Source organism: Equus asinus, chromosome 8 (genome assembly GCF_041296235.1).
Source record: "Equus asinus isolate D_3611 breed Donkey chromosome 8, EquAss-T2T_v2, whole genome shotgun sequence".
NCBI classification, from domain to species: Eukaryota; Metazoa; Chordata; class Mammalia; order Perissodactyla; family Equidae; genus Equus; species Equus asinus.
In genome coordinates this window covers 51,687,653-51,710,416 of record NC_091797.1, presented here as the reverse complement: position 1 = coordinate 51,710,416, position 22,764 = coordinate 51,687,653, and the positions used below count along the sequence as shown (strand labels likewise).

Genomic DNA, 22,764 nt, shown 5'->3' with positions numbered 1-22,764 from the left:
TGGAGGCATCAGAAGCTGGAAGAGGCAAGGGAGGATGCTCCCCTAAGAGCCTTCGTTGGAAGTGCAGTCCTGCTGATACCTTGATTTCGGACCTCTAGACTCCAGAACTGTGAGAGAATAAATTCCTGCTGTTTTAAGCCACGAATATTGTGCCAATTTGTTTGGGCAGCCCTCGCAAACTAACACACGGCTCTAGGTGAAGAAAGGTGGAAAGTGACAGGTTAGAAGATGAGGACTGATAAGTTCAGATGGCAAGGATCATCTCAGATAATCCTCTGGAAAGTAGTTATACAGAAATCTGTCAGAGCTTTCACATGGCAAATAAAGGTCATGCTGGAGTAAGTACAAGCTCATGGCCAGGTGTTGTGGGAGAGTTGAAGCAAAGGTACGTGTGGATTGTTTGCAGAACAAGGCCACCATGGGAGGTGGGAACGATGTTCTGCTGTCTGTCAACGGGTTAGAACAGGGTACCTCTGGGAGAGTAATGAAAGATGGCTTGGCAAGGAAACAAATTTCCCTTGCCTTAGAGAAATCAGTGGTCTTGGTGGACTTGTGAATGGGTTTCGGAGTGAAACCCATAGTTAGCAGGGTTCTTGACTACTGCTGGGTCCCACATTTTTCAGGACTGCAGGAGAGCATTCCTGGGACACTTCAGTGTGAGTTTAGGGAGTTGGGCCCTAATTAAAAGACTTTCCACATGTTTAGCCATTGTGGATACAGCAGGAAGGAGTTACTAACAAGTGAAAAATGTATTACTGTTTTAATCTTCTAGGGAAATGGCATAATATCTTATTCCCAAGGGAATGATTCTATTGCTTTGGGAAAAGCCCCAATAGGCCTTTTGACTGGGAAAAATAAGACTTCCTGGGCATATTGAGCAAGAATCAGGATGAGACAAAGATAATGCTTTATTGCCCTGCATGATAAAGTAAAATAGATAGGGTCTGTGAATGGACAGGGAAGGGGGCATGCGAGGAGGACAGAGTAAGAGGGAGAGCTTCCAGGAGCTGGAGGGAGGCTGTGTGTGGCCTATGGAGGAACTTGGCTCCTGAAAAATTTCTTGTAGTCCATTTTCTTATAGTTAGCGATGCTTCAGGAAATGCAGACAAACCAGCATGTCCGGTGTGTATGTGTAGGAAGTGGCTGGAGAGGAGATATCTGTCAGAGAACCCGAGGACGGAGGAGTGGGGGAAGACAGGTTGCAGAGTGGACCAATTCAGAGGAGGCAGAGGCAGATCCTAAGGGAAACTCTAGACCTCTTGCCACGTGTGGTCTGGGAGCTTTGTCTGGCTGTTAAAGGGAGGGTTTACCCCAGAAGGATGGAGGGTCGTTCAGACTGGAGATATATAGGCACCTGAATAAACCAAGATATGCTCAGGAGTTGGGGATGGGTGGCTAGAGTTCGAATGTGCTTGAATGAGGGAGATTTATCAGCTTATTATGCAAAACAATGAATTGTTTTATGTTATTAAATTCAATATAATTCTTTGGTAAAGCATCTTCCCTATATTCAGAATATTGCTGAAAGGCTCTGTATTTATGAGTGTGTATTTGATGGGAAGGGTGAATATTAAGCACTAGGGAAAGTGGAGGGAAAATATGCCAATTAAAAAATGCCATAAAACCACTGACTGATGATGTATAAACGTAATCCTCACTGAACAAGGAGCAGAGAGAAATGGGGCTGGCAGCATGGAAAAAGTATTGGTGGGACCCATTGTGGATGATGGCAGAAGAAACAGTTATAATCCAGGAATGTCCCATCCAGCACTGAAATGCGAAGTCATTTTGAGAATGGAGAAGTGGTTGGTTTGAATCTACTTGGTAAAAACCACGAAAGTGGGAATTGATGCTAAATGTGTTTATTCTGCCAGGTTATCATGCTTATTCTTGTTAGATATATAAAGGTTTTAAATATTCAGTGATGGGGTGAAATATCACTCAAGACTGAGATTCTGTTTTGCCTAAGGATGTCAGATTTATGTTTGTATAAGTTAACAGGACATCAAATATTCCTTTAGAGATTATAATGACCTGCTGAACAAGGGTTACTTTGGGAAAAAAAAACATGTTTGTGTAACAGGGACCCTTTACTTTTCTGTGATGTCTTCCTGTGTGATTAGATGGATGTCTGGTTTCCGCCTCCTTCTGAGGCTTGAGAGAGGATTAGATCACTCTTTCCCAACTGGTCATTTCTCTCTGTAGATGGGAGAATCAGTGCTAATTGATACTTTTTATATTTAATTACACTTAATCTCTTCTGTCTGGCTGCCCTGAAACCAAGAAGACGAAAACAGTGTTCTACATGCAAATCTTCTAACATAAACACTTCTTAACCTCATTTGCTTCAGGATTGGTCTGAATATAGAATCCTTAAAATAAAAACTGTTTAAAGTGGTGTCTTATCTGTATTTTGATCCTGTCTCTTGAGTCCCTCTTTCTGGAAACCATCTCTGTGATTTCTGTGATGGGAATTTGCTCATTCTCTGCTTCCTTAACACTCAACTTTTCTGTATTCATTATTGTTTATAATCGTTTCTCAGTCCTTTTGTTAGTTTGCCTAAACTAATTCCATAACCCTTAGGTCCATCTCTCTGGACTATAAGGCATGGGGCTCTTGTCATAGAGCTCTTCCCAATGGCTTTGATGGCATCACACCTCCTTCAAAACCCTGATACATTCCACTTCCTCTGGATAGAGTTCCCGACCCAGTCCCAACTCACCATTCCTGATTTGTTACCATTTCTCTGTAGCTATAAAGCTGTTTCATTTGCTCTCCATGCAATGTCCCACATTTCCCCACCTGGAACATAATTCTGTTCTCTCTCTCTGAATCCCACCCATCATTCAAGAAGCAGAGCCCATCTCTCCTGCTCTGGAATACCTTCTTTGACCTCTGTGGTCAGATGAGATCTTTCCCTCCTTTAACATCCTATGAATTTATTGTCAAGTGCATTTATTTGGCAACCTAGGGAGTCAACCTAGGGAACTGAACAGCTAGAAAGGAGGGTTTGGGGAAGAAAAGGATTCCAGTATGTACTTTGCTACTTATAGATAATCGAGTTCAGATAGGTTTGTTAATCTCTGTTGAATTCCATTTTCTTATTCCTAAAATGGAGGCAAACTATTCTGTCTCCTCTTCCTGGTTGTCATGAGGATTAATAAATGTAATATATGTAAATGTCCTTGTAATCTGTAAACTCTAATACAGGTGTAAATTATCATATCTGCTGTTAGAGATCTCTGTTATTGATTGACAATATCAAAACCCTCTGTTGTTATTTAACACGTCTTATCTCTATATTTAATCAATATAACTCACTTCACCAGCCAAGGTACAAATACAATAACATCGCATGTTATTTTTTCTAATTCATTGCCTGATCTACTCCCTCCCTCACCCGCTATATGTACTATTATTAGCAGGAAATCTGTTGTCTCCCTCTTGAAATTCCCCAACAGCCCACTTCTCTGATTGTTTAAAAATCAAAGGATTTATTCAGTCTGAAAAAGAGGAGTCTTGTTTCTAAAAGAAAGGCAGAGAGAGAGGACTGAAAATTCCAGTTAGTCCACTGTTGAACATTAGTTTTGTCAAGCCTGGTGGACACTTCTGCATTCAGGAATAATCCTCTTGCAGGCCCAGATGCCTATAGAGGCAGAGGAAGCTGTAGGTCCCCAAGCATGGTGGCATGATATTCAGCCTGATTACCTATGACAGCCATAGAGGTGACCTGCTCAACCCTCCTTTCAAGAGAACACACTGTGGGAAGCATAGCTGATTGATAGCCTCCACCAGCCCACCTTTAGATTGATGGAATGGGGTTGGGGAGGGGCTGCTAGGACTAGGATATTCCTGCCCAACACAGATGCTTGTAAGAGGCGGCTGCGGCATGGGTATGCCCCATTGGCCTGGCTGAGACCTTTTCAGAACTTAGTCTTGCTTGCCTTCCTCTCTCCCTTCACAGGAGTCAGTCCTGCATCAGGGCTGACTCTCCTCATCTTCTCTTGTTCCTTCCCCCATTATTCTTGAGGATCATTTCCCTCAAGAAATATCTTGCCCTAATATCTAATCCTGTATCAGTATCTGCTTTTGGGAAGATCTAAAATGACATGGAAGGGTTTCCAGTTTCACCTCAAACCTACCAGAACTCTTAGACCCTTGCTTTGACCATATGCCCCTTTTCTCTTGGTGAGCTCACCTTTGGGACTTCCCTTTCTTGCCAGTGGACCTTCAGTAAGGGACATTCTCGTCCTTTCTGACAGATATACTAATTGTGAATCTTAAGGAGTTTGGGTTGAGTTTTCCCTCCTCAGAAGACTCCTAGTTTCTTTCTATGAATTGTTGCATCCCATCCATAGAGTTCAGAAATTGAAGGAAGAGACATCTTCTGTGTCTGCTTATGGTACATATGTCCTGTTACATCCTTTCCTTAGAGCAAGAAGGTGCCTATTACTCTTCCAGTTTGAAATCCAAGGCAAGAGCAGTTCCTAAAAAAAAATAATAATCTGCTCCAAGTGACTTGCTATTTCCCCCCTGGACTTAATAGAGGCTCACGTAGTTTTAGGTGACTCTTCAGTGAACGTTCTTTTCATGTGTTTTGCCTTTGCTGCACTGTAAGCTTCTTGTATTTCAGAAGGCTCCTCTGTAAAGTTGAGGGCTAGATTAAATTATCTTGAAGATCCCTTTTAGTTGTGTGATTTCCAAGGAAGATATAATATTAGAGATGGGCTAGTAAATGATTTTCTGCCTTTAAATGTTGTGTCCATTCTGTTTGATAATCTACCTTACATTTAAACATAATATTTTCCTGGTTTGCTTACATGCCTTACATTCTTTGATCCCCATATCCACCTTATGAAATGTTGGAGTAAATATTAGCTGCCTTTTTCATGTTAGGAACTTGAGAGTTGTTGAAGTCAAGTGACAAGTCTCCAAGTTCCTGGAGGCGTCGCTGGGTCTGGTGCTCCTTGTTCTACTAATCCCCTAATTAAGATGCTACATCATTTTCTTTTCACTTCATGCCTTGTGACTACTAACTCCAGCATCCTTCATGAAGCACCTTTATGTATCTCTTATTCTCAGCCATCTGCACTGAGGGGCAGAGGGTTAGAGAAGGTATCCCAGATTCAAATGCCTAAAAGGGGCCAAGTAGGGTGGGCTAGTGAATCAGGGTCAGAATTCTACAATAGGGAGGGAGCGGACTGTGGCAAATGGAAGAGCACAAATCCTATATGGAAGGAATGGCTTCTCTTCAGTCCTAGCCCTTTGCTGCCATTCAGGAATGCTGGACCAGGGTGGCTAACTTTTGAGTTTTTCAAGAGAAACTGGAAATATGTATTTTAACATGAAATCTGCATTTTAAGATGCTCAAAATAAATCTAAAAAAAATTAAACTTCTGTGAGGCCAAAACACACAGATCTATACGTGGTGTTTGGTCCCACAGATCCTCAAATTAGGGACCTCTGATTTGGAGGTATGAAACATGTTTAACTAATTCTGTTCAATCCTCTGCAGTGATTTGGTAAATTTTGCCACTTTCATTAAAAGTTTGGTATAAACAACATAAATAAGAATAGCAACCAATTGTTGGATGCCCGCTGTGTTCCAGGGAGTATGCTAGGTGTTTGACACACATCACCACCAATTCTCCTAGGAACTCTGTGAGATGTCTATTATTATCCTTGTTTTTCAGATGAGGGAGCTAAGGCCCAGGGCTGACTTAATTTGCTAAGGCCACGCAGTCAGTTAGAAGCAGAACCAGGATCAACCCAGGTTTCTGTCCTCAAAGTGTGTTCTTTCTCTTTATTTATTACACTATATTGCCAGCATCACCAGAGAAGAGAAAGAAAGGATAAAATGAAAAATGTGCTCCTTCCATAATTTTGAAACAAGTCAAAAGTGGTCTCTCTCTATGGAGAAATTTAAAGACGAGCAAAATCCTCTTTTTTTTCTTTTTGAGTGGAAGTGTGCTTTTCTTTGTGAACATGGGGAGGAAGGGAAGAGAAAAGGAGATTACCCACAATAGGATGAGCTTCTCCCTTCTTTCAAAAACTCTAAGCCAGAAAGGCTCCCAACCAGCCAGAGTTTGGCTTTTGTATTCAAACTGTCTGTCTGCTTTGACCATAATGTCCTGTGAGATGGCCACTAGCTTACTATCGCTATCCTTTACTCCTATTTCCAGAAAGCAAAGCTTAGGAAAAAAAGATCTTTTGTTTAGGGTCTGAAGTCAAGTCCAAATATAACAAGATCCCAGTAACTTCCTCCACCCCCTAGGGTTTAAAACTAAATTCCCCCTGCCCAGATGGCTGCTACAGAAAGACAGAGCATTCCCCCACTGCTTCCTCTTTTTGTTGGCTGCCCACTGATTACAGCTAATGACTCCCAGCTGTACTGCCTCCAAAGACTAGGGGAAGATGAGTCTTTGAAAAATAATTTAATAACAAGACTCCTCCAGGGATGGGTGGGGCTGATGCCAATCCTCTTGGAGCACTCTCTCATTCAGAATCTAGCTGGATGGTGTGCCTTCGAGAGAGAGGAGAGTTGCTAGTGTGTTTTGAAGTCTTTGGCGTTCCTTATAAGAATCTGATTGACTCTATTTCCAAATCTTGGTTGAAAAAAATTCATCTCCAAATGCTAAAAAAAAAAGTTAGATATGTGTAACATATTCTTCTTCAGCTCCAATCCAGAGAATTTGAGGAAATATCTTTTAGGGTTATAACTTTATCCGAATCAGACATACTTTAGGATCAATCTCTTCGGAGGATTTTCCAGCATGTGTATGTCATACAAATAATTTGATGTCTACAAGATTTTAAAACTTGGCAACCTGGAGTTTCCATTTTGTCTTGAAAGGTTGACTTCAAACATTGTGACTCACGAGAGTTAAAAATAAAAGCTCAAAGGATACGAGTCATGAAAACTATTGATAACAGACTTGTAGCGATCAGGAGGTCTTTTCTTCTTTCTCCTCTTCTTCTTCCTCTTCCTTTTCTTCTTCCCATTCCTCCTTCTCTTACTCTTTCCTGTTTTTCTTCCTCTTTGTTGACAACGAAAATAACAATCTGAATTGCTGGGTGGGTGGATGGGGGAAGGGGAAATGAAAGAATTTCACCAACCTAAAATTTGACGGTTTTCTCAAATCCTTTTTCCAGAAGTGTCTGATGGTATTTGGAATCCCTCCTCCTCCCTGAAATCTTCCCCCAAAACTGCAGACGTGATTTATTCCAGATGCTCGTATTGAATATCTCCTGTGAACTGAGTCAGGTGCTGAGGTTAAAGACATAAACAACCTACTGGCTTCTTCATGTTCTTTCAGAGCACTGGCTGAAGAAATCACATTCTCGAGCAATCGTTTACTGTGCTGTCTAGTTCTGTAATGATTTCTTTGTGGATAATCTTGTCCTGGGAGGTAATGTGCCTTAGTGGAAAGAGCACGAGGTCTGGAGTCAGAGCTAAGTTTGAATTGTGCTACGCCCCTTGCTTAAACTTTCTGAACTTTACTTTCTTCATCTAGAAAATGGGACTTGCAGGATTGCTGTGAGGAATAACATCATGCTGGGATCCTGGAGGGATGTTTTGTAAGCCTCCTTTTAAATACTTTAATTATAGTCTTTATTATTATACTTTCTATTCATTATATATTGTATAATTATATATTTATAGATACATATATATGTAAATAAAATCAAAGTTTCCATAGTGCTTTCAATTGGCTCAGAGGGAAAAGAAATAGGGGAATGTGGATTTCTATTATAAAGTGCTGAGAATTTTAATGATATTTTCATCTTGTTTTAACCTTCAGAGTAATCATGAGAGGTAAATACTATTAAACCCATTTTTTTTTTTTTTTTAAAGATTGGCACCTGGGCTAACAACTTTTGCCAATCTTTTTTTTTTTTTCCTGCTTTATCTCCCCAACCCGCCCCTGTACACAGTTGTATATCTTAGCTGCACGTCCTTCTAGTTGTGGGATGTGGGACACTACCTCAACGTGGCCTGACGAGCGGTGCCATGTCTGCGCCCAGGATCCGAACCCTGGGCTGCCACAGTGGAGCGCGCGAACCTAACCACTTGGCCATGGAGCCGGCCCCTAAACCCATTTTAAAGACAGAAAATTAGTCTTGGAAGGGTTAAGTTCCTTCCAAGCATAATGTCTTTGGAGGATTTTCCATCGTGGTTATATTATATAAATTTGAAAACTTGGTATTCCGGCATTTCTGTTTTGGCTTTGAAATGTTGGATCATCTGAAAGGATGTCTTCAAATACTTGTTCCATTCAGGATTCCGTTCTATTCAAGAATGCAATTAAACATGTACAGTATATCCTAGGAACGCAGAGGCAACACAGGGGGCCTGCTGCTTGTTTATGGTTACTGCTGGGCATTAAGCCCTTGGAGTGCTGAGAAGATTTTCAGCTTGATTCAAGGGCTGGCTCTCCGGAGAATGAGTTCAATCAGAGCAAAAGATAACTTACCATGAGAAACTTATTTCAGATTCTGACTTCAAGGGAATCTCTTTTTTTTCTAAATATGTATAAAATCCAGAAAAAAACCCCACGTTGCATAGTATTATGAATGAACACTATTTTTACAAGCATACTAAAGGGGCAGATACAGGGCTTAGCACTTTACAAGAGGAGCTTCCCTCCCTCCCTCCCTCCCTCCATCCCTTCCGTCCTCTCTCCCTCCATTCCTTTTTTTCCTTCCTTCATTTCCTCCTTCCTTCCTTCCTTTCTTTCTTTCTCCCTTTCCTTTCTTTCTTTCCTTCCTTCCTTCTTTCCTTTTTTCCTTCCTTCCTTCCTTTCTTTCTTCCTTCCTTCCTTCCTTTTCTTTTCTTTCCTTCTTTCTTTCCTTCTTTCTTTCCTTCTTTCTTTCTTTCTTTCTTTCTTTCTTTCTTTCTTTCTTTCTCTCTCTCTTTCTCTTTCTTTCTTTCTTTCTTTCTTTCTTTCTTTCCTTCCTTCCTTCCTTTCTTTTCTTTCTTCTCTCCCTCTCCCCATCTCTCTCCCACCTTCCTTCCTTTCTTCCCCTCATTTTGTTATTTGGGAAGTGCTGTGTGCTTCTCTTTCTTTCCTTTTTTTTTCTGAAGAAAATTTGCTCTGAGTCAACATCTGTGCCAATCCTCCTCCACTTTGCATGTGGGTCACTGCTACAGCATGGCTTGACAGTGGTATAGGTCCATGCCTAAAACCTGAACTTGTGAACCAAGATCGCTGAAGCAGAGTGTGGCAGACTCAACCACTATGCCGTGGGGCCGGCCTCTTATCACCTCTTCCTCCCATAATGAAACCCACTCCCTGATTATGGAAGAGGACATGATCTAGACTAGGCCAGTCAAATTCTTTCAACCAGGAATTTGAATACTGAGTGTAGACATTAGGGACAAAAAGCAACCAGATCCATGTGATGACTGGACTTTAGCTGGCAGTCCAAGAAAGGGCTCCTGCTGCGGACCCCTGGGGCTGCCTATGGTTTTTGCCTTTCCTAAGGCCTAGTTGTTCACCTCTTCCATAATTTGATGAGCTATCTCAGTATCTTTCCAATACATTAATTGTTTTACTTAAATAAGTCAGTTTGTTTATGTTGCTTAAAACTAAAGAAGCTTAACTGACTAGACACGTATTATCTATCTTAATTTTCCTATCAGTCCTAATAGTAGGTATTATTCCTCACATTTTGCAGATGAGAAACTGAAGCTTTGTGAGGATAAGTAATTTGCTCAAGACTATACTGTTAGGAAGAGGCAGAACTGATGTTCAAATTCAGTTCTTCGTGACTACAAAAGCCAATATCATATCTACTATGTTTCAACAGCTTAAAGTTGAAAAAGAATGAACAGTTGGAAAAAATATTTGTTATGTTTGAGACAATCCACAAAACTTAATAGCTTTAAGATATAGAGTTCTGAGGAATCAATGAGAAAAAAATTTAACACACTGATAGAAAAACTGGGCAAAGGACATGAAAATCTATTTCTCAAAGAATTAATAATGATGTGTCATATATGTAAAAATGTTTCATCTCATAAATAATACAAAGAATGCAAATTAACACAGTGGCATGTCATTTTCAACTACCTGATTGATTCAAAAATTATAAAACTAAGATTTTGAAAAAATGTGGTGAAATCTTTTTCTCATTATAGGTCAATGTAAAAATCTGTGCAAACTTTAGAGGGAAAAATTTGTTCAAATACATTTAGAATCCCAAATGTGTTCAAAATCTTTGATTTGACATTTATTATAAGAAAATAATCAGGGATATACTGAAAGATTTGTGTACTAGAATATTCATCGGAATGCTATTTATAATAGCAATAGTAAGAAGCAAATTAAATGTCTAATGATCTGGAAATGGGGATAATTGGAAACAAGGCTATGATATGATATGAAGTTTTTAAAAAGGAGGAGGTCCAAATATTCACTCACTCACTCAGTGATTATTTATTGAGCTTGTAGAACTTGCAAGGCACCACTCCAGGCATTTGAGACACCGCAGTGTACATCTCATGAGCTTACATTCTAGTGGGGCAGATAAGCAGCAAGCAAACACATATATGACATGGTATTGTGATCAATATTGTGCATAAATATAAAGCAAAGTCAAGGGCATAGAAAATGATTCAAAGTAATTCAAAATATGAATCAAGATCTGAATGAAGTACAAGAATAAACTATGCAAAGATACAGGGTATACCCATGAACAATTGCCATTGCCATAGTAATACTGGGTAACCACCCCAAAACTCAGTGGTTTAAGAGAAATTAAAATAATTATTCTCTCATAATTTATTTTCTCTGAGGTAGGTAGACAGGGTTTAGCTGATTCAGTCAGAGCTTGACTGGGCTTGGCACCAAGTTCAAATTATGCCTAGGTCTGTGTCATGTGAGTCTCATCCTTCTTGGACTAGCAGGTCAGCTGGGGTGTGTTCCTCTTATGTTGATGACAGAGGTACAAGAGGGCAAATCCCACCATACAAGCATATTGTGAACCATTATTTGTGTCCTGTTTGCTAATATTCCATTGATCAAAAAAGTCATGCTGACAAGCCCAATATCAATGGGACAAAGAAGCATATTCCATCCAGAGTAGGAGAGGAGGATGAATGAATGTTTGATGAACAACAATTCAAACAATCACACAAGGGATGAGAATCCCAGGAATAGAGAATATCATGTGCAAAGGTACGATGCTGGAAGGAAGCTTGGTCCAACAAGAAGGCTAGTGAGGTTTAAATAGAATTGGCAGGGAGGAGGGTGACAGGAGACGAGGCAAGCAGACCTACATCATATAAGGTCTCTGAGGCCAAGGTTAGGTAAAGGGTTTAGATTTTATACAAAGGTACTGGAAAGCCACTAGAGGTTCTCAGCAGACAAGTGACAATCTAATTTACTTATGAGTAAACATGGCCCTAATTTTACATACAACGATATATGTCTGCATAAAAGAAAAGACTGAAAGAATGTGTACCCAGATATAAACAGTGGTTTTCTCTCAGCAATATGATTATGTATAATTTCATATTGCATTATTTATAATTGTTGTGGTTTGCAAATATTCAGAATAATTATAAATTGATTTTTCAAACAGTAAAAAAAATTATCAAGATAAAAAGGAGATCTTTATGGAGATCTCATAGAAAATTAGTTAGCAAGATGTATCAGTGGACTAGTAAGCTACTTTCAGCTCTAATTTCTCTGATCTTTACACTGGGAATTGCTGGTGAGTTAAAGTTGAGTTAAATCTGATCTTGTTTTGGTTATGTCTATATCTCTATATCCATCGACATACATATAAATATATATATATTTAAAGATTAGCCTATCTTTCATTTTATTATAGGCTATTTCACACATAGAGAAAAGTATAGACACTAATATAACAAAAAATCATGTATTTACCACCCAGCTCATCCATATAATAAAATTTTTCCTTATTTGCTTCAGATCTACCTTCTTCCTTCCCTCCCTCCCTCTCTCCTTTCCTCACTTCTCCCTTCCAAGTTAAAATCTTACATATATAGTTGAAGCCCCTGTAACCTTATCCCACTCCTTTCCTATCATCTGCAGAGGTAACAAGTATCCTGAATTTAGAGTTTTAATTCCTGTGGCTATTTTATACTTATACAATATGAGCATTCATAAATAATTTATAGCATTGCTTTGCCTGTTTTCCATGTTTATTAAATGATATATTCTATGCTTCTCTAACTTCCCACCAATATACATTAATATATATCCTCTAGTGCATTTAAACTGTTAAAGAGTATTCAATTGTATAGAATGATCACAATTTATCCATTTTCTTCTAGAAAGATCTTTTAATTTATTCTTTCTCAAACAGTGCAAAAATAAACATTCTTGTACATATCTCCTTGTGAAAGTATCGCCGTAGAATCTATACCTAGGTATAACATCACTGAGTGGCATCAGTCCTGTTTTTATTGAGATATAATTCACACACCATAATATGCATCCATTTAAAGTGTGCAATTGCGGTTTTTAGTGTATTCATAGAGCGTGCCATCACTACAATCTAATTTTATTTAGTTTTGTTGAGATGTAATTGACATATAACATTATATTATTTTCAGATGTACAACATAATGATTCGATATTTGTATACACTGTGAAATGATCATCACAATAAGTCTAGTTGCTGTCCGTCCACACAAGTTGGAAATTTTTTTTTCTTGTGATGAGAACTTTTAAGACTTACTCTCTTGGCAATTTTCAAATATGCGATACAATATTATTGACTATTGTCACCATGCTTTACATTACATCCCCGTGACAATTATTTCATAACTGGAAGTTTGTGCCTCTTGACTCCCTTTGCCCATCTTACCCACCCTCCAACCTCCCTCCCTTCTGGCAACCACCGTTATGTTCTCTGTATCTTTGTGTTTTGTTTTGTTTGTTCATTTGTTTTGTTTTTCAGATTCCATATATGAGTGAAGTCATATGATATTTGTTTTTCTCTGTCTGACTTATTTCACTTAGCATAATACCCTCAAGGTCCATCCATGTTGTTGCAAATGGAAGATTTCACTCTTTTTTTACAACTGAGTAGTATTCCATTGTATATATATACCACATCTTCTTTATGCATTCATCCATCCTTGGACACTTAGGTTGTTTCCAGATCTTCGCTATTAGAAATAATGCTGCGATGAACATAGGGGTGCATATCTCTTTTTGAATTAGTGTTTTTGTTTTCTTTCTATAAACACCCAGAAGTGGAATTGTTGGATTATATGGTAGTTTTATTTCTAATTTTTTGAGAAACCTCCATACTGTTTTCCATAGTGACTGCACCAATTTACACTCCCACCAACACTGGACAAGCATTCACTTTTCTCCACATCCTTGCCAGCACTTGTTATTACTTATCTTTTTGATAACAGCCATTCTAACAGGTATGAGGTGATATCTCATTGTGGCTTTGATTTGTATTTCCCTCATGATTTGTGATATTGAGCATCTTTTCATGTGCCTGTTGGCCATCTGTATGTCTTCTTTGGAAAAATGTCTATTCAGGTCTTCTACCATTTTTTAATTGGATTGTGTTTTTTCTTTTTTTCACTATTGAGTTGTCTGAGTGCTTTATAAATTTTGGATATTAAGCCCTTATTAGATATATGATTTGCAAATATTTTCTCCCATTCATTAAATTGACTTTTCATTTTGTTGATGGTTTCCTTTGCTGTGCAGAAGCTTTTTATTTTTTATTTTTATTCTTTTAAGTGAAACGCCCTGAGCTAACCAAAGCTTTTCTTTTTTTTTTTTTTTAAGATTGGCTCCTGAGCTCACAACTGTTGCCAATCTTTCTTTTTTCTGCTTTTTCTCCCCAAATTCCCCCAGTACATAGTTGTATATCTTAGTTGCACATCCTTCTAGTTGTGTCACTTGGGACACCGCCTCAACGTGGCCTGACGAGCAATGCCATGTCTGCGCCCAGGATCCAAACCGGCGAAACCCTGGGCCGCTGCAGCTGATTGCGCGGACTTAACCACTCAGCCATGGGGCCGGCTCCACAGAACCTTTTTAGTTTGATATAGTCCCACCTGTTTATTTTTGCTTTTGTTGCCTTTGCTTTTGGAGTCAGATCCAAAAAATCATCGCCAAGACCCATGTCAAGGATCTTACCACTTATGTGTTCTTCTAGGAGTTTTATGGTTTCAGGTCTTATACTCAAGTCTTTAATCCATTTTGAGTTAGTTTTTGTGTGTGGTATAAAACATAGTCTAGTTTCATTCTTTTGCATGTGTCTGTCCAGTTTCTCCAACACCATTTATTGAACAGACTGTCCTTTCTGCATTGTATATTCTTGCCCCCTTTGTCGTAAATTAATTGACCATCTATACATGAGTTTATTTCTGAGCTCTCCTATTCTGTTCTATTGGTCTATGTGTCTGTTTTTATGGCAATACAATGTTGCTTTGATTACTATAGGTTTATAATATGACTTGGAATCAGAAAGGGTCACACCTCCAGCTTTGTTTTTCTTCTCAAGATTGCTTTGGCTAATCAGGGTCTTTTGTGGTTCCATACAAATTTTAGGATTATTTGTTCTATTTCTGTGGAAAATGCCATTGCAATTTTGATAGGGATTGCATCGCATCTGTAGATTGCTTTGGGTGATATGGACATTTTAACAATATTAATTCTTTCAATTCATAAACACAGAATGTCTTTCCATTTATTTAGTCCTTTTACCATTTAAAGTAATTATTGATAGGTATGTACTTATTGTCATTTTGTTAATTATTTTCTGGCTGTTTTGTCATTCCTCCCTGTTCCTTTCTTCTTCTCTTGCTCTCTTCTCTTATGATTTGGACTTTTTTAAGTGTTATGCTTAATTCCTTTATCATTATCTTTTGTGAATCTATTATAGGTTTTTGGTTTGTGTTTATGATAAGTCCCACATATAACAGCCTATATATATATAATCTGTATATATATATACTGTCTATTTTAGCTTGATAGCAACAACATTTTTACTCCCCCTCTATGTCTTATGTTTTTGCTCTCACATTTTACATCTTTTTGTATGTCCCTTAGCTAGTTGTTGTAGTTATAGTTATTTTTACGACTTTTGTCTTTTAACTTTCATGCTGGCTTTGTAAGTGATGAATTCACTCCTTATACTATATATTTACCTTTACTAAACAGATTTTTACTTTCATGTTTTCCTCTTACTAATTAGTGCCCTTTCTTTTCAGCTTAAAGAAGTCCCTTTAATATTTCTTGTAAGACCAGTTTGACCGTAATAAACTCGATTAGCTATTGCTTGTCTGGAAAACTCTTTAACTCTGGACAACTTTGCCAGGTAGAGCATTCTTGGTTAGAAGTTTTTTCCTTTCAGCACTTTGAACACTCCCTTCTGGCCTGCAAAGTTTCTGCTGAAAAATCTGCTCGTAGTCTCATGGGGGTTCCCTTGTACGTAACAAGTTGTTTTTATCTTGCTGTTTTTATGATTCCCTTTTTATCTTTAACTTTTGAGGTTTTAATTGTAATGTATCTCAGTGTCTATCTCTTTGGGTTCATCTTATTTGAAACTCTCTGGGCTTCCTGAATCTGGATGTCTGTTTCCTTCACCAGGTTAGGGAAGTCGTCAGCCATTACTTCTTCAAATAAGTTTTCTACTCCTTTCCCTGTCTCTTCTCCTTCCGGGACCCCTGTGATGCAAATGTTATTCCACTGATGTTGTCTCATAGGTCCTTTAAGCTATTTTCTTTTTAAAAGTATTTTTCTTTTTGCTGCTCTGTTTGGGTGAGTTCCACTGCCCTGTCTTCTAGACCACTGATCCTTTCTTCAGGCTTCATCTGGTCTGTTGTTGAACCCCTGTAGTGCATTTTTCAGTTCAGTTATTGCATTCTCCAGCTCTGTCACTTCTGTTTGGTACTTTCTTAGATTTTCTAACTCTTTGTTGAAATTCTCACTGTGTTCATCCATTCTTCACCTGAGTTCGGCGAGCATCTTTGTGACAAATACTTCGAACTCTTTATAAGATAAACTACTTAGCTCCATTTCATTATGTTTTTTTTTCTTTTTTTATGAGATTTTATCTTGTTTTTTTGTTTGGAACATATTCTTTTATTTCCTTATTTTGCTTTACTCTCTATGTTTGTTTCTGTGTATTGGGCAAAACAGCTACCTCTCCCAGTCTTGAAGGAGTGGCTCTGTGTAGGAGATGAATCTTATTGTTCAATCTTGCCTTAGCTCTTGAGCCTTTGTGATTGTCTAAGCAGTCTGATTTATTCTTAAGAGGTCCCAGTTGTTGAAGGTGTGTCAAGACCTGCCAACATTCCAAAGGGAGGGATCTCAGCCAGAACCTAGTTAGACTTGTCTATTCTCCAGTATTTACGCTCATTTTACAAAAGTGTTAATAATGCTTTGTACTTAAGAAAATCATGAAGATGGAGAATGGTTATATATGTAATATGAAGTCCCACAGTGTACTATTTGTAAATGCTGATTTTCTTTCTTAAACCTGAAAACTAGAGACGACAATGAAGGATGAGGATGGAGTAAACTGAATGAAGAAAAGACTACATATTCAATTCTGTGGCCTAAAAGATATAACCAGGGCTTGATTTTTATTTTCTTGGACAAATTATGTTTGTCTTTGGTGTATCCTCCTATTCTTTTCTTGGATAAAAGGATAAGTTGGCTTTGACAATTGTCACCACATTGATCCCTATGGTTGACCTTTCTGGATAGCGGGATGTGTTTTTCTTTTTTGATATCCATGTATCTTCCTTCTGAAGCTGCGTGTTCTGTTGAAGAGAATGACCTTTATTTCAGTGTTTAGCTAAGTGTATACACATTGCTAGACACACCAGTCAACATTTCTCATGCCTTCCTCTACCTATTGGTACTTCTGTCCTCCCTTCTCCCAGGTGTTCAATATTCCTTGTAAATCTTGGGGGGCCCAAGATGCAATGCTGTGATTCTTCATGAAGACATCCCTCCCCCAACAGGCTCCATGCTTTGCATTTCATTATCTGCTTCTCTTCAATCCTTCCTTTGAAATTTGCCTTCCTTTGTGATCAAGGAATTAATATATGTTAAGTGTCTGTCCTGGCTTAATACAGTGTTTGGATCTAATGTTTAGAGAACTTATCTTTTAGTTTGAAACAAAGTTTACCAGCATAAAAATCACAAAAAAGCAATTAAGAATCAAATTATATTGTATCAGCCATAGGAATAATTTTCAGAGAAAGAAGAGGTCAATATGGGCTGGAGTAGCTTGAGAAAGATTAGTGGAATCCAAATGCACTAGTATCTGGAGATAAAAGGTTAATGTTTAATTTCCTTATTGAGCAGTTTACTGGAATAGCTGAAAATTAATGAAATTAAGATTTATAGCATTTCAGAGAAATTTCTGTTCAATGCTACATATACCCCTAAAGTAACTTAGTTTCTTGCATGGTGCACTTTCTTCCTATCAGTTGAAGGCTTGCAATCCCCAATTTTTTCTTATTCATGAGGACACTATGCAGAAGACAAGGTCAAACATGCACAGGGCTTTGCTCCCAGTGGGGTCTCTATGAGTGTTGACTGAAGATGAAAATGATTCCAGTGACATCGTCCTGATCACCTGAGTCTTTGGATGCATTATGTCTGTAATTTGGGAAAGGGCTATAAGCTAACACTTTTCAAATGCTTGGAGCTTATCTAATTTTAATAGCTTTTCAGTGACATGGAGAATCAGACTTTCTTCCTGCAAAACCATTTTCTGAGAATTAGACCTGATACTTCTGTTCCCTCTGGTAGACCAGTTAGCCTGCCATTCTTTCTCTTTTTTTAAACTAAATTTGATTTTTGAGGGATTTAATCTCATTCCCTATCACAACATTATTTTTCATAACAGCAGGAAGACATTTGATGAACTATTCTAGTTTCTTACATTTGTGAATTTAATTCCCACTTCGTCAAAGTGGGCTTCTATCAGGGGATGAAACCAGATGCACTGAGTTGTTTAAGTCTTAAATGTCTCTCCAGCTTGTTGAAGCAATTGCATTAAAGATCTTAATAAATATGGTTGCTGACTTTCTCACTCCCTCTGTATTCTTGCTGCAGTTATACTATTTACACTTGAGCTTTTGCCACATCTGGTTAGAACTCAATGACTGTTCCCCCTACTCTCCCTGTTTTAGGTTACTATCTCCATTAAGGTTTCTCTTCCATGCATTGAACTTCCATTAATTCCTTTCTTTGATTGAAAAGAGGCAAAGTGGAATGGCAAGAAGAGTATGGGCATTGGTCCCAGAGATGCCCAGGTTTGAATCCCAGCTCTAGCATTTGCAAGCTGAACGATCTTGGATATTTTAACTTTTCTGACACTCAATATCATTACACTTACCTTGAAGAGTTGTTAGGATTAAATAAAATGACCCATGCAACTGCATCTGGCACAACAATTTGCATATAGAGGCACTCATTCTGCCTGCTTTTCACACTTGTATTTATGAATTTGGCCATTATCAAGAAACAACAATTTCTTACTCAAAGAGGGTTTATTCAAAACCTAGTTCTGTGTTCTGCCTACACTCTATGTAGGCTGTTATTTAACTTTCTTTACGATTTCTTAGTTATCAGTGTTTCCTACACTATTTTTATTATTACTTTTTATCCACATAGCACCTCATGCTTACAATGTGCTTTTGTGTGCCTTACTGTGTTTTTGTAATGTGTCGCATACATGCTCTGAAATTCATCTTGATGATTCATCATTCTGCATGGGGTATTGCTTACATGGTCCACTTATTCTGAGCAGCACAGTCTTAACGGCAGAGTTCACTTGGTCAAGAAATTCAGTTATAACAGAAGTGGGGCTCTTTAACCTGGAACTCTATGAAGACAATAGGAAATATCTCTTGAGCTCCAAATAACACAGTAGAGGCTTAATCTGAATTTTTCCACTTCTCCTCTTGGAAATCATATACAGCAAGAAGTTGAATGAGAAAAAAATTCGTAAATTCCACTTTCAGTGAAACCAGGAGACCCAGATATCTCTTTGTCTACAAATTATGTATGTGTGCGGCCGAAAGCAACTGAGACCCATGGAGGAAGGAAAGAAACTGCGTGGTAAATGGTGATGGGCAATAAGAAGCATGGTGAGGAGGGCATCAGCTGTGGTGAATTTCAGAAAACACTATAAGTATTCACTTCCAGAAGGGGAAGATCCCGTTCTGAATGGCAACTGCAGTGAGCAAGGATAAATTCAGAGTGACCGACTTGTCCCAGGTTGCTGGACCTTTCCTAGCTTTAGCTCTGAAAGTCCCATGTCCTAGGACTCTCCTCGATCCTGGACAAACTGGGATGTTGTCCACCCTAGATGAGATGGAACAGGATGTGGCATTATGGAGAGATGGGAATGGCCTGAGGGTCACACAGGTGGCAAACTACAGAAAGCACAAGCCAAAAATGCACCAACAAAAAGTGGGGCTACTACTTTGGAAGGCAAGAGATGCGTCATGTGTGTCAGTGGCTGGTGAAGAAACTGGAGGGTCACATTGGTACAAGCCATTCTGAACCTCACATGCAAAGGGAATGTGGTTGAACAGAGGCATCATTTTAAAAAGAAATAGTTTGTTGCGACAGACTGGAGCAGAGGAAGCCCATGAGCTGTAAAGCTTGGCAGACTGGAGCTCTCAGTCCTTCCCTTCTACCCGCTAGTAACCTTTGCAAATAGCTGGTCCATGAAAATTAAACTCATTCAAATATGAGTAACCAAAAAAGTAGTCGGAAGAGCATCTGTACAGAGATACTATCAAACTGTGGAAAAGAATAAACAATTTTTCCTATAGACGAATGAAATGCACCAGAAAAACTACTGCCAAGAAGGAGAAGAAAATTGTAATTTAACATCCCATGTATAAAAAAAAAACTTAGCTGAGTAATAAGTGCAATCAATGAAGGTATACTAAGCAGAAATGCAAAGTCTCAGGACTGGACAACAGGAGATGATGAATGAATTAAAGGAGGAGGTGAAATGAGATTTGGCAGAAATCATGAAAGAAATACAGGAAAAAGACAAAATTTTTCAGAAATAAAGACTAAATTAGATAGAACACAAGAAGAATAGACACCATTGAAAGCACAGCAGGGGACAAAGTAGATGGATATGAGAAAATTGAGGGAAATGAAAAAGAAATACAGAGATAAAAAAGATTAGAGACACAATTACGAGAACAAAACACAGGCAAATAGATACCTATGGAGTCTCTCAAGAAGAAAGCCAAAGCAAAAGAACAGAGCAAGTATTTAAAAATATGATTCAAGGAAACTTTTCTAAGAATAAAATAAGGCATGAATCTACGTATTTAAAGGGCTTACCACGTACCGGGAAAAATTGCTCTAGAAAAGGCAACATCAAGACATATCCTAAAGTGATTAGAATAAAGAAAGAAATTTTGGGCTCGCAGGTAAAAATATCATGACTTGTGGTGGAATGAAGTTGGACAGGCATCAGATTTTTCTAAAGATACAAATCCTTCCCAGAAGACAGAGGAATAATCTTTCTAAGATATGCAGGAAAAGAAAGAATGAGCCAGAGATTTTATACCTGGCCAAGGTGTCCTTTGTATCTGAAAGACTATAGAAAACCAGTTTTGAATGTGCAAGAACCCAGGAAATATTATTAATATAAGCCTGTTTTGAGGAAATGATTATAAGGTGAACTTCCATCAACAAAACAATGGCTTGGGGAAACTGATGAAGAGACTGCCAACGAGCATTAATGTATTTAACTGAAGATTTAAGTCCAAAGAGAAAGCGGGAAACCCAAGGGGTAAAGTCTAAAAGCTGTGGAGGGGGTAAGACCCAGAATATCTTTGAAGGGGCTGAATCTTGGTTGGAGGTGGGATACTCCCTTCTTTGTACAAAAAGAAGAAGGAAAAGCTGATTAGATACAGGAAGATGGCTTTTATTTTCTCTGTGAAGTAAAAGTCAAGCCCATCCACTGAAAGTAGGGGGCTAAGAGTAAGTAGGGTGAGGGTCAGCAGTATAAGGGAAAAAATGTATGGGATAGAATGGGAGATGAAGCTTCTAGAGAATCATAGTAGATATATATATACATATATATATATGTGAAGAGTTTTCTGTTTAAGGAAAACTTGTAATGAATCTGTTAAAGGGAACTATTTATCTTGAGGTACCTGAATTTATTTATTCTGTAAGTTGGATGCTGAATAGTATACAGAAGTTTAGGACAGACTTTTATTTTATTTTGCACCTGTGGATATATTACTTTGCATGTTTTTTGTGCAACCCATTCATTAGTTATATTACGGGGTTTTTTTTCCTGCTTTGCTATGACATGTTAGGCTTTTTCTGCTATGTATGACACATTGAAGGTAAGGAGTGTCTGCCTTATTGTACTCAGTCCACTTCAGGTGTTCATTCAATAAAGATTTGATAAATTAACAAAAGAAACATTACTTTATTGTTAATTTACTGTGAAAATGTCATTATCCAAATATAGCACACTGTTCACAATTTTGTGTGAAAGAGAAAACATCTGAGGATTAACCAGTGTCAAAAATAACGCATGGTTGCCAAATTATTGCTTACGTAAGTAAAAGGAAGGCTGAGGAGGTGCCAAAAAGTAAGCAAAACAGGAAAGAACTATAGAAATTTTGGATCCCCTATACGTTATATAATGTGTTTCTTTAATGGAGGGCAATTTCACAATGATAATTCAGAAAATCTGTAGCAGTCGCTATGCCTCTGCTATGGAATAATTCTGAGGCTAGAGGTAAAGAGGTAATCCAATTCAACATGAGAGAGCCACTCCACCTTGACATACTATTTTATTCTTTGAGAAGTGCCCCAGATCTAATACCCACAGCTTGAACCATTGCATGTTTTGGAGAAAAAGATTGTGACACAGTTGAAAGAATACAAACTTTGGAACCAAGCAGAACTGGGCCCCAGTCCTCACTGCAGTCTGTACTAACTGTGGGACCAGAATATAACAATAGCTTTTTTCTAGGATTGTTGTTAAATATTAGCAATAATGTGAGTAAAGTACTTAGCAGAGTGCTGGACACACAGCAAGTGCATGATCAATGAAAAGCCATGCTTATTATTGCTATTGCATGGCAAGAAATTTTATTAGGGTTAAAAATCTCAGAGAAACAAAACATCCACACATCTCAAACAGCCATCTGTTTCGAGCAACATTCATACTATGAAACTCTAGCTCACTGAAATGATTTGGATTCCCTCTTAAAACTCACCATAATGAGATTTGGCCTGCACCAGAGAAAAGCCATTAATGACCTAATTGTCAAATCTAATGGCCTGTTTTCAGTCATGTTCTTATTTATTTCCTCTGTGGCATGTGATGCTATTGACTATTCTTAATTCATTCATTTGGATTCCTCAACAATCCTCTCTCCTGGTTCTTCTTTTGTTTCAGACTCCTTTCCTGGGGTTAGGATTTTGAAGGGATCTTTTCTACACTTCCTGATCTTGTCTTCAGTGAAGACTTCCCTAAAGTTTATCAGGGAGAGTCAATGCAGTCCAGCAAAACTTTATTCAGTACCTAACACATTTGCCCGTCTTCCAGATATTGAGGTCACAAGGACAAATGAGATTGGAGGGGTAGGAACTCCCAGTGCTTATTGTATTGAATTCTTCTCTCCTTCTTGAACAGACAGGAGGTTATATCACTTGGCCCCTTGCAGGAGATGGGGCAATGTAACTAGTTTTAGCCATGATATGTGAATGCAAATGATATGAACACAAATCCTG

General features: G+C 38.3%; 1 protein-coding gene across 12 annotated transcripts in view; it reads left to right on the top strand.

The window, feature by feature from the left end:
- RNF144B (ring finger protein 144B) overlaps positions 1 to 22,764 on the top strand; it is a 306,085-nt gene that overhangs the window by 249,865 nt on the left and 33,456 nt on the right. The gene's annotated exons all lie outside the window — the stretch shown is intronic.